A 12,564-nucleotide genomic window follows, 5' to 3' on the forward strand; every position below is an offset into this window, starting at 1 on the left:
ATAGCACAGGCTATCAGGAGATAAAAAGAGGGTGGAAATGGGGCATTTGATGCTGAAGGACTACAGAATGTTCAGCAGGATTGATTGTATAGATCCAAAAATAGATAGCATAATACTGTGTGATGGTAGCACAATATTGTAAGTATAGTGAACAAAGATGTCTGTGAGTAAAGCTGAAAAAGGAGGGCTAGGGGCACATATGACACCAGAGATAAAGACTGGGACTGTATAACAGCAAAAACTGGAGTGGTCAATGATTGACTAAATGTACAACTATAAAAATATTTTTACATATGGGAGAACGAATGAATGTCAACCATGCAGAGTATCGAAAAACAGACAGTATTGGGGATAAAGTATAATCAAAGCCAACAGTAACATTGTAATATGCTTTCATTAAATGTAACAAAGGCAACATATCAAAACTAAATGAATTTGAGAGGGAGCTATAAGGGAGGGACATGGGATTCTTGGTAGTGGTGGTGTTGTCTGAACTTACTATTGTATTGTATGATATTTCATTTTTATCTTTTTTATTATTCTCAAAAAATCTTTTTTCATAGCAATCAATATGTTCAAGTGCTGACTATAGTGATAAATGCACAACTATTTGATACCATGAACAACTAATTGTACACTGTGGATAATTGTATGGTATGTGACTATACCTCTAAAAAATTGTAGGAAAAAATACAAATAGGGATAAAAGTGCTGGAGAAAACATGGAGAGAGGGATGTACCTATTTACTGTTGGTGAGGAGGCAGAATGGTGTAGCCTTTCTGGAGGACAGAGTGGTGGTTCCACAAGAAACTAACTGTGGGGGTGCCATAAGGTCCTGCAATCTCATTATGGGGCATATACTTGGAAGATCTGAGAACAGGGACATCTATGGACATTTGCACACTGATGTTTGTGGAGGCAGTATTCATGATTTGCAAGTGGTGGAAGTGGCCTAAGGGTACACTGACTGAGGAACAGAATGGTGAACTGTGGTGTGTGCATACAATGGAATATTGAGCAACTGCGAGGAGTGAAGCTGTGAGACACAACGAGGTGAATGGATCCTGTAGACAGCATTTTGAGTGAAGTACGCAAGAAGCAAAGACAAACATTATAATGCCTCACCAATATGTACTAACTACAATGTGTAAACTCAGAATTGAATCTCAGAGCACAGCTTATCAGGGGAACGCTTATTGTAATGGTCCCAAGATTGTAAGCTCATACAGCAGTCACATCTATTCCTGAATTGCAATGCCTAACTCTAAATCCTGAGATGCTGATCCCTTTGTGTATAACCTGGTCAGTCTCTGGAACTTTGGGCATCTATCTGTATGACACCTGAAGCTCAGAGCTAGAGCTCGGCAGATATGCATGTCAGTATTAGCACATACAGCAACTGTTAAAAAAGCTGAAAAAGAGTTCAGACCTCAATTAGAGATATGAATGAAGCAGATTTGATTAGGACTAGGGCAAATCGGGCAAAGGGTAAAGGACAATACTGACTGTTTTAAAACTTCATCTTCAGTTTGAAACCAAGGGAAGAGATATTCATTTGGTGCAGGATCTATATTTCCTAAACAATTTAACCTGTACAGTCAGTTTGTTCAAACACCATAATTACATTGAACTTTGAATAGGAAGTGAGATCTGGTAGATTTGTAAAGGTTAGTGTGAAATAGCGACACATCTCAAAGTAATTTGGGCAGAGAATAAAAATATATATGCAGCCCCCACCACCACCACCAAGGATCTGGGGGAAAATGCAGAAGTGTTGGACTTCCTAACCTGGGTTGTTGCTGATGTTTTCACAAACACTGAGGACTGACGGTTTGGTATGCCAAGCCCTCTATCTTGAGGCTTGCCCTTATGAAGCTCATTACTGCAAAGGAGAGGCTAAACCTGCTTATAATTGTGCCTAAGGGTCTCCCCGAGTGCTTCTTTGTTGCTCAAATATGGCCCTCTCTCTTTAACTAAGCCAACTCAGCAGGTAAACTCACTGCCCTCCCTCCGCTACGTGGGACCTGACTCCCAGGGGTGTAAATCTCTCTGGCAATGCAGGACTTGACTCCCAGGGATGAATCTGGGACCAGCATCATGAGAATGAAGACATCTTCTTGACCAAAAATGGGATGCGAAATGAAACAAAGTTTCAGTGGCTGAGAGATTTCAAATGGAGTGGAGAGGTCACTCTGGTGGGCATTCTTATGCACTATATAGAGATCCCTTTTTAGGTTTCAATGTATTGGAATAGCTAGAAGTAAATACCTAAAACTATCCAGTAGCCTTGAGTCTTGAAAACGATTGTATAACTATGTAGCTTACAAGGGGTGACAGTGTGATTATGAAAACCTTGTGGATCACACTCCCTTCATCCAGTGTATGGATGGATGAGTAGAAAAATGGGGACCGAAACTTAATGAAAAACAGAGTGGGATGGGGGGGCAGGGATTATTTGGGTGTTCTATTTTACTTTTTTTATTCTTATTTTTATTCTTTCTGGTGTAAGGAAAATGTTCAAAAATAGATTGGGGTGATGAATGCATAACTATATGATGGTGCTGTGAACAGTTGATTGTACACCATGGATGACTGTATGGTATGTGAATATATCTCAATAAAACTGAATTTCTAAAAAACACTCATTGCTTAGCTCCTTAATAAAGTTATTTAAGAATGACATATGAAGAATTATGTTAGTCATTTCTGCCATTTTAAGAGTTCAGTGAGTATTACAACTGATGGTAATACACATAGAATTAAGAAATTCATGAGCCAAAAATGATCTTCAAGACCATCTAATCCAATCCACTAATTTTATGATTGGGAAAACTGAATTCTAGAAATGGTAAGTTTCTTTTACAAGATCACATACCGTAAAAGTGTGGAAAAGACAAAAACACAGATCTTTTCATTCATAGTCCAGGAAACTTTTCTTTATACTAACCTCTATCTGATATTCATAAAACATAAGTCTTCAATAAATACAAAACTGTCTAGACATATATTATATAGACTAATAAATATTGATAAAGAAGCATGTTTAAATGGAGTAACATTGTTAAGAAACAGCATATTTTGAAACTTCTCTACAATTATTATAGTTTTTCAAATGAAGAATAGGCACAGTTATTCATGTCCTAGTAGCACATTTCATAACTTTTCATCCATTCCATAAACAACAATTGAATCTCTACAATGTGCCAAAAACTATACCTGAATAAGATACAAAGTCTGGACTTTAGAGTCTAGTAGAAAATAGAGACATCATTAAAAAAAAAAATCCAAAGCATGAGGAGTATTATAGGGGAACCAGCCTTGTATAAATTACTTAACCTATCCAAATCTCAGTTTTCTCATCTGTAAAATGAAGATACTCATACTCCCTTTTCTCTTGGAGTTAGTGTGTGGAGAAATGAGAGCAATGAACTGGGTAATTATTATCCCTCAAAAAATTTTAGCTCTAGCCATTATTATTTTGGTGACAGGATGAGCAGGGAGAGCATAGCAGAGGCATCTTAAGGGAGTGGGAAAACCTCCCTAAGGAAGCTATGTTAAGGAAAAGAAAGAATTAGCTGAATAAAGTAGGAGGGGGTGTCCTAAGCAGCGGGAACAACACATTTACAAGTCTGAAGGGCTGGAAATGAGAGATAATGTACCTCATCTGAGAAACTACAGTTCTGCTATTCAATACAATAGCTATAAGCTGTGTGTGGTTATTTAAATTGAAATCAAAATTGAAATAAACTGTAATTAAAAGAACTTAGAAATTCAATTCCTCAGTTGCACTAGCCACATTTCAAGTCCTCAATCACATGTGGCTAGTCACTACTGTATTTGATAACAAAGATACAAAAATCCTATCACTGCATTAAGTTCTATGGACAGTGCTGAACTCAAGTTTGGAACGGCTTGTATTTAGAGAACCAAGGAAACAATGGTGGCTCATGAGGCTGGAGAAGCTGGTAGGGGCCAGAGATTTCAGTGGACCTTGTGGCCATGTAAACAATTTGGGATCTTATCTTAAAGGCACTGGGAATCTTTTCTTAATAAATCATCTATTTTTATAAAATAAATTAAAATATTTTTATTCCAACTGCCTTACATCTATTTTTAACTGTTGTCTTCACAACACACTTTTATGACATAAGTTTCCACTGTGGAGATATCAAAGCAGTGGGGATTACACTCATGTTTAATACACTGTGATTCTGTGACTTGCCCAAATTCCAAAAGCAACCAATCTGAGTTCAAACTGCTTTTTACCGAAAGGGATCTGTGACTAAATTTAACAACATTATATATTTTTGCTTACTTACAGAGAACCATGTATGAGAGATACCGATATTGCTGTCTATAGATTTCATCTAAAAATAAATATTGATATCAAAATGTTCAAAATACCCTTTCAAAAGGAAAATATTTTTTCAAGTTTACTGTCTACAAACAGCCTGTAGTTTTACCTTTGTATTTTCTATCCAAGGAAAGTTAGACAATTCTACATGGAAAACCAAGTAACCTTGAGAAAGGTAAATTGTTGGCACAGTTGTTAAGAGGGACACTGAGAACTATGTGGAAAACATGTACAAAACCCAACTAGCAGTCACACTGTCCTTGTATCACGGGCACCACCCCAGCTTTTTAAATTATGATGTGGTCTTTTATTAATGAATTTTGCAACATTAAAAAAATTGCTGGTATTCTTTCAGCAACATGCATTCCTTGCATTATTAATCTCTCTAACCCCTTCATGTCCTTACTATCTAGCTATAAGAGCACTTGAACAAATAATAGAGCCCGATAAAATTCTTCATTGCGGAATCTAAGACGAATGCTATATGAGGTCCAAGAGAAGAATAAAAACATTTCCCATATTCCAAGGAAAAAGAGAATTCAGATTAAAGACAATTTACAGTGGGGCGGTTTTACAGAGCTTTGTTCTTGACTCCAACTTGGCCTTCTCAAGAGCTTGTGAAGGTTACAATGCTTATTCACAAGAGATTCTTCATTATAAATGGAGAGAAATGTCAGGACCAACAAAGCAATCTGCAAATTATTAGGCATTATATTCAACCACGTAGTTATAATATACAGCCCTCAGAAATGTCGAGGATGGATGGCATATTCAAATGAATTGATTAAATAAATCATTTACTAGCTGAACTTCAATTTCACAGTATTTATATCTTCAACTTATTTTCTTAACTCTATGAAAGCCTCCAAAGTGTAGGGTCTGGCTATATACGATCACCAGATTCATTCAATTAAAATCAAATTTATCTAAATTATTTATTCATCTTTTACCAGAGCTATTATTTCTCAACCCGGTGTATTTACTGTTCTATAGCTGTTGTCACAGATATCTATTCCAATCTTTCTTTAAAAAGCTCACTAATTTAAAAAGAAGGCCTAGAAACAGGACTTGCTTTGCACTATTCAGCAGACAAATTCCACATCAGCATCAGTTCTCCACAAAATGACTCCTTCTTACAATTTTGCATCCATGGAAATAACCTAAAACATTGGCAACCAGAAAGAATTTTCCAGCAGTTGTCAATGGGTGAACATAGAAGTCACCAATAGAAGCCAAGCAATTCCACACTCCAAAAACTTGAATATTTGTGCTTGAAATTTGTTTCTCTGAAGCTTTCAGTTAAAAGGGACAAAAGATTTAAAAAAAATCACATTCAAAAGTTTTGTCTATACTATTTAGTATCATTTGGATTCATAAAGCAAAATCAGGGAATCCAGATTTCCCAGTCTAATTGGTTAAAAAGCAAGTAGAACTTTGTTATAAAGGCGGTGTTGACTGGTTTAAATAGGAAATACCTATCCATAAGCATCATAGCACAAATCTGCCTCCATATATTTCCAAGTCATCTATCATAGATACGTAAATCCGAGGTTGTTTCTGAGAGTCACAAAAGAGTCTATGTAGTTGTGTGCAGACAAAAGTTTTCATTCATTCATTTAAAAATTAAGTTCATTGAGTGTCTACTATGTCATGGATTGTTGTGGGCTCCAGAGATGTGTACGGAAGGAGAAAAACAAGGTCTCTGCCCTCATAAGTTTATGATGAATGAAGAAAAGAAGAATGGCTTAAAAAGGAATTCCATATTTGATCTGTACCCTATGAGTCCTGTTTTACTGATGAAGAAACTGAAGCCCCTGGGAGAAGAATCATTTGCCCTCCACCTCCATTGTTCTGTGGAACAACTTTTACGTGAACAAAATTCATCCATCTCTGAGTTCAAGACTCCCTGTAGTTTACCAAGCTTGAAATTAGATGACTTGTAAATGTGCTTACTGATCAAAGAACCCATAGAGTTTAAGAGCTAGATAGGAACTTATTTACAAAATATTCCTGTTGTTTTACAAATCAGGAAAATGAGGACCAAGAATCTGATCAAATCACAGAGCTATTTAGTAGTAAAATCAGGATGGGAAGCAGGTCTCCTGAATATGTTAGTGATCTTTCCGGAATATTACTTTGTACCCCAAAGTTTCAGGCCTCCTTAATAAACAGGATGTTATCTAAGACCACAAAGGATAGCATAAATATCCTCTTTGGAGAAGAACATTTCTTTTCTTAGAGCTTAAAACGGCCTAGAAATTCCTTTGGAAAATAGGTTGAAATAAAATTAAACCTGCATTAAATGGAGGTAATGTATTTCCTCAATTTAAAAAAAAAAAAAAAAAAAAAACACCAATGGGAAAATCATTGGTGCAATTAAGAGGAATAAAATATTACTTGGGTTGCAATTATCTGTGAAGAAGTCATTCCCTAGCCAGCATCTTTGGGGAAATTGATTGTTTCTTTATGCCCTTTGTTTACACATTTTTCTCAGGCTTAATGGCTGACAAGTGACCATTTCATTACCATAAGATGCCTCTTCTCTTTTCCAGAGTTGATTCCTCTCTTTGTGCTTAACAATAGCAATAGAGTTTATAAGACTTATTTCACCCTGGTTTCCTAATGCAAAGTGGCTCTGTAGATGGTTTCCTTACAGTGTTCCAGTTTCTCAAACATTTTCCTGTTGGTAAGGGACCATGCGTTTTTGCTGAAATACACATTTACTCACATGTTTGTCCTATTCTCTCCTTGTGGTAAACGAAGAATGTGTCCATCCCCTGGAGTCAATAAGAGGAGAGGGTATGTACACCTTGGGTTGATGGTCCAATGAACTTTCAACTCAGTATTCTTTTGGTGTGGGAAAGGCCCCTGCCCATACCCATCCCTCTTCCTGGATCTATGCCAATCCAACAACCTATTTATCTACTTAACCCTACAGAATGGAAGCCATTCAGGAATGATTTGAATATCATAGTGGTTAAGAAGAACAATGTGGGAACAAGATAACCAGAGTTTGAATCCCAACCTATAAAATGTTATACAATGTTTAATTTTCTGTACCTGATTTACCTCATCTTTAAAATTTGGATATGACTTGTACCTAGTTCCTAGACTCATGAGAATTGAATGAGGTAATTCAAGTATATTGAGGACTAAATGAGATTTTCTATTTAGAACAGGGCATGTCACACAGTAACAACACCATACAAGTTAGCCATTAGTTTTAGCTCTTGTCTTTTCAACTGAAAAACACTGTTATTCACAGCTAACTTTTATTGCTTTACACTCATGTGGTCACATGCCTTGTTCTCAACTTGGCTTAACAGTGTTACAATCTCAAGGCCATCTTCTCTCTCTAAACTATGTATGATGGGAATGATATCCCGGAAAGAAAGAGAGCTGCCTATTATTACTTGGTGGAGAAGAACAAGATTTGCCCTCATCATTTACTCCCAGATATTAGAAAGAAGCATGGCACTCATTATATCAAAGGATTATGGTAAAACTCTTGCAGGAGAGGTTAATAACAACAGTAAACAGTTGGCCTAGTTTTTACTACATGACAGGTGCTATTCTAAGCACCTGGCCCATGTTCCAATTTGCTAGTGCTGCCATTATGCAAAATACCAGAAATGGATTGGCTTTTACAAAGGGGGTTTATTAGGTTACAAATTTTATAGTTCTAAGGCCATAAAAGTATCCAAACTAAGGCATCAACAAGAAGGTACCTTCACTGAAAAATAGCTGATGGTGTCTGGAACAACTCTGTCAGCTGGGAAGGCATGTGGCCAGTGTCTCCTGGTCCTTTGCTCCTGGGTTCTGGTTTCAAAATGCCTTTCTCCAAAATGTCCCTGGGTTTGTGTCTCTCTTAGCTTCTCTCTCTCAGCCTCTGCACATCCTTGCTTGTTCTCCCAGAGCATTTCTCTCTAAGCATCTGGGGGTCCTTCTTAGCTTCTCCAGGGTAAACTCTTGGCTTCATCTTAGCTTAGCATCTCCAAACATCTTTCTGTCTCCATCTTCCAGCATCTCCAAGTGTCTGGGTCTGTGTCGGCTCTGAGCTTCTCTCCAAAATGTCTCTCTCAGCTTCTCTGAGCTCCTTCTCTCTGTAGGATCTCTTAAAGTACTCCAGTAAACTAATCAAGATGGGTGGGATCACACCTCCATAGAAGTGATCTAATCAAAAGGTTTCACCTACAGATGGGTGGGTCACATCCCCAAGGAAACAACCTAATCAAAAGGTCTCACCCTAATCAAAAGAATAAGTCTTCTCCCACAAGACTGGATTAAAAGATGATGCCTCTTCTAGGGTAGGTAACAGCTTCAAACCAGGCAAAGCCCACTACAAGGCTATGAGACTAGTACTATTAGCATTCACATTTTACAACAAGGAAAAGAGCAAAGAAACTTCCCCAGGTTTTCACAAGGATAATAACATTTTTAGTGGGGAGAGTTATTCACAAAATGATTATTGATCCGACTATGTGCCAGGAACTGTTCTAAAAACTGGAAATAAAGCAGTTAAGGAAGAAGGGCATTCCCTCATAGAGCTGACAGGGGAAAACAGACAATAATCAAGTAGACAATAAAATTTCATAGAAATAATAAAAGCATCTTAATAGGGTAGAGAGTGAATAGGCCCAGCATGCTAGAATGGTAAAAGAGATGTGCTTGATCATAAATACTCTAGAGGAAAAATAGCCACAGCCTATAATTTTAGAGACTCCCAACATTTCTACCTTTCCCCTCCCTATCCATGGATCCAGAGCTCAAATGTCTCCCCAGGTGACCTCATGATGCATGAACCACCTAGACCCAGCCCACCCAGTCCTTCTGTTAGTGCAGGAAAAACTATGGGTAGAAAAACTCAGCTGACAGTCAAGACTTTAGACCATGAAACTTACATAGCCCCAGTAGGTATTGATGGGGTTTCATGCTTAGTCAATTCAAAAGTGAAATGGAGGTGGGAAGACGGGATAGTGAAGGATTGGAGTCAAAGAGAGAAGGCTTCAGGAAGAGAACCACAAAAGGAAAGAGACAGCGAATGAGAGGAGTCATGGGAGACAACCCTCAAAAGCCTGGGGGCGACTTTTGACAAATTATACACTTGTGGTTCTTCAAGTACGATACAGACTCCCTGGGAATCCTCAAGACATTCAAGAAGACTATAAGGTCAAAACTATTTTCATACTACTACCAAGATAACATTTACTTTTTTCACTTATTCTTTCACAAGCATACAGATTCATTAATACGGTTTTGGCCTCTACATTGCAAGTAACCTTTAAGAAACTATCACTTGTTGAGTTTTGGTGTAGTATCAAAGCAGAATATCCGCAATGAAGAGACGACTACCATACACCTCCCTTTTCAAACTACATGTCTGTGTGAGTCAAGATGTTCTTCTTATATTTCAACCAAAACAATATTTCAACAGACTGAATACAGAAGTAGATATGAGAACCCATCTGTCTTCTCTTAAGCCAGATGTTAGAGATTTGCAAGCAATGCCATTCATTATTCTTAGTAAACCTTTTTGTTTGGAAAATAGTTAATTATCAAAATATGTTAATAATGTTAACATGAAAGGGATCATTATTTTTTAATGAATTCACAAATATTTTAAATATTTCTGAGTTTGACTCTAGTATGATAAATATTGAAAAGGTATAACCAACATAAACAGAAGTTGTTTGGGATACTCATAATTTTTAAGAGTTTTAAAGGGCCCCGATGCCAAAAAAAGTTTTTGACAAATGCTTGTTTTTGAAGGAGTGAAGAAGCAGAACCAAGTACACAACCTTTGAAGAACTACCTGATCCAGTCCATTAAAATCTGCTTGAAATTTGTGGCAGATATTTTCCCAAAGTGGCCACAGCAATAATCTTAGCCCCACATGTTCTGTGACACTCCTCTCCCCATCAAATGGTGGAGTCTAGTCCTCTCATGTAATTTGGCTTAGCCTTAGTACCTTACTTCCAATTCAAGGAACACAGTGGAGGTGACGGTGCATGCCTTCTGGGGCTGGGTGTAAAAGGTGGTATATCTTCAACAGGCCCTCAGATAAGAAGTCCAGCTAGCCCAAAGCTGCCATGCTAGGGAGACTGGAGAAACCCTGAAGACTGCCATCTGTTCCAGCTTCTAGCTACTCAAGTCCTCTCAGCATAAACCTCCATAAATAAACTTGTCTTCAGAGGATCCCATTTTCAGCCTTCAAGTCACTGCAGCTGACCCCAGATGGAACCGAGGAGCTGTCCCCCACAAGTCCTGCTTAAATTGCAGATTCATGTGCAAAATAAATGTTACCACTGTTTTAAGACACTGACATTTGGAGCGATTTGTTACACAGCTGTAGTAACTGGATCAAATCCCCATCTGGGTGCAGTAGGATTTGTCTCAGGGAAAGGTAGGGTGTACAATAAATCCAAAAGGTAGTGAATGGGTGTCCAATCTTTCCATGGTCATCCTTATTGAGGTCCACTGGACAGGGAAGAACGTTAGCCCAGAGGCAACTACACAGATGAAAAAAGTAATGTAGTCTATTCGCTATGTTTCCCATTTTCAGAGGATCATTGGAAGTATAACATGGAAATAAATCAAAGCAGAGACAAATCAAATTGAATTACAGAACTAATGAAGATTATTTGTGGAAAAAGAAGAGAAAGGAGAAAGACAGCTATTAGAAAGAATAGTTATTTTATGAATTCACTTTAGTCATTATATCATACTACTTTATATATCAATTATATTATTTATATCTAAAACATTATGTCAATACCCAATCACCAACATTTATCGAGCATTTACTATATTCTAAGCTCTGATCAAAATAATTTATACCTAATTTGTCATTTAATTCTTCCCCTATAGATCCTCACCCCATTTTACTGAGTAACTGAGGCACAAAAGAGTTAACAAACTTGATTAAAGAAAAACAGCAGTTACTAATTGACAGACCCTAGATTCCAACCCCAAAAATTTGACTTCTGAGCCCATGCTTTCAAGAAAGTCCTGGTTGTACACACAAAGCTCAGATTAAGGCATACCCACAAGTTCTATTATTTGGACTTTATTTTTACTTCTACTCTACTTCAGGTGGCATGAAGTAATAATAGTTGTAACAGGATGTTTTCACACATAAGTAAAGGAAGTACAACTCAAAGTGACTTAACAAAAAGGAATATTATCTGCTTACATCAGTAGAAGTCTAAAAGCTGGCAGATTTCAGGTGGGGTTCAGTTAGGGTTCTGGCTCCATTTCCCTGCCATTCCCTGGTCCCTGCCTTTCTTCCTCAGACATGTGATCACAAGGAGGCTGCCTTCCACAACCAAGCAATGAGCTTCCGTGTTCACTTCCAGCAGGAAAGAGAGAGAAAATGAACTTCTTGCTTTTTATTAAAAGGAAAGAAAAACTCTCAAGACTCATTGGCCAGAAAAGTCACATGCCTTTTCCTGAGCCAACCACTGACAAGAGAGACAGGACTCCTTTGACAAGCCAAGACTCAAAAGAGCCCAGGCCTGGGACTGGGTGTTAAAGCTGGTTGTTTGTTTTGTTCCCCTCCCCACCTCCTAATCACATAGGCTTCACGTGCATATTAGAGAGGAGCGAAGTGGGAACGGATGCAGGGGAGACGCCAGCAGTGCCCTCTGCGATGGAAGAGGGAGAACTGGGAGGACAGAAGCAGCCGCCGCCACCACTGATTTACTGAGCAATTACTATGAACCAAGTGCTCTGCTAAGTTTATTGCCAACATTATGTCATTTAATCCCTACAACAACCCTATTAGGAAGATGTTATTAGGAAGATCCTAGTAGTGTTCTTATTTTATAGAAAAGAGAACAGAAGATGCACAGGACTGTTTGGCAGTTTGTCTGAAGTCACTCAGCTACAGAAGAAACAGGTCTGTTAGATTCCACATATGATAGAAAGTTGTTTTCTTCCACATGGAATTCTGGATATTTCTGCCACATTAAGATAAATGTATCTCCCTTCCCTAGTGTTATAATGCTGTTGGGAGTTTTCATGTTCTAACCTAAAATACAGGGAGAGGAAAAATATGGCAAACTTTTAAAGGTAACAGCAACCCTTTTTCTCTTGGGAGGTAACTGTCTCTGCAGTACCGTGTGAAGCCCTGACTAATGGCAGGTGGCATTAGGGACAGGATGGGAGGAAGAGAACGTTAACAATTTACTATAAATGATTTTTCAATTGA

General features: G+C 37.9%; 1 long non-coding RNA gene across 2 annotated transcripts in view; it reads right to left on the bottom strand.

Moving 5' to 3' along the window:
- The window catches only part of LOC119544847, a 125,312-nt gene extending 113,613 nt beyond the window's left edge, over nucleotides 1-11,699 (bottom strand). For both annotated transcript variants that reach the window (XR_005218936.1, XR_005218937.1), the window contains exon 1: nucleotides 11,548-11,699. This is a non-coding gene — a long non-coding RNA (uncharacterized LOC119544847). The remainder of the gene's footprint in view (nucleotides 1-11,547) is intronic.
- Nucleotides 11,700-12,564: the final 865 nt, after the last annotated feature.

The sequence above is a fragment of the Choloepus didactylus genome, chromosome 9 (genome assembly GCF_015220235.1).
Source record: "Choloepus didactylus isolate mChoDid1 chromosome 9, mChoDid1.pri, whole genome shotgun sequence".
Classification (NCBI taxonomy): domain Eukaryota; kingdom Metazoa; phylum Chordata; class Mammalia; order Pilosa; family Megalonychidae; genus Choloepus; species Choloepus didactylus.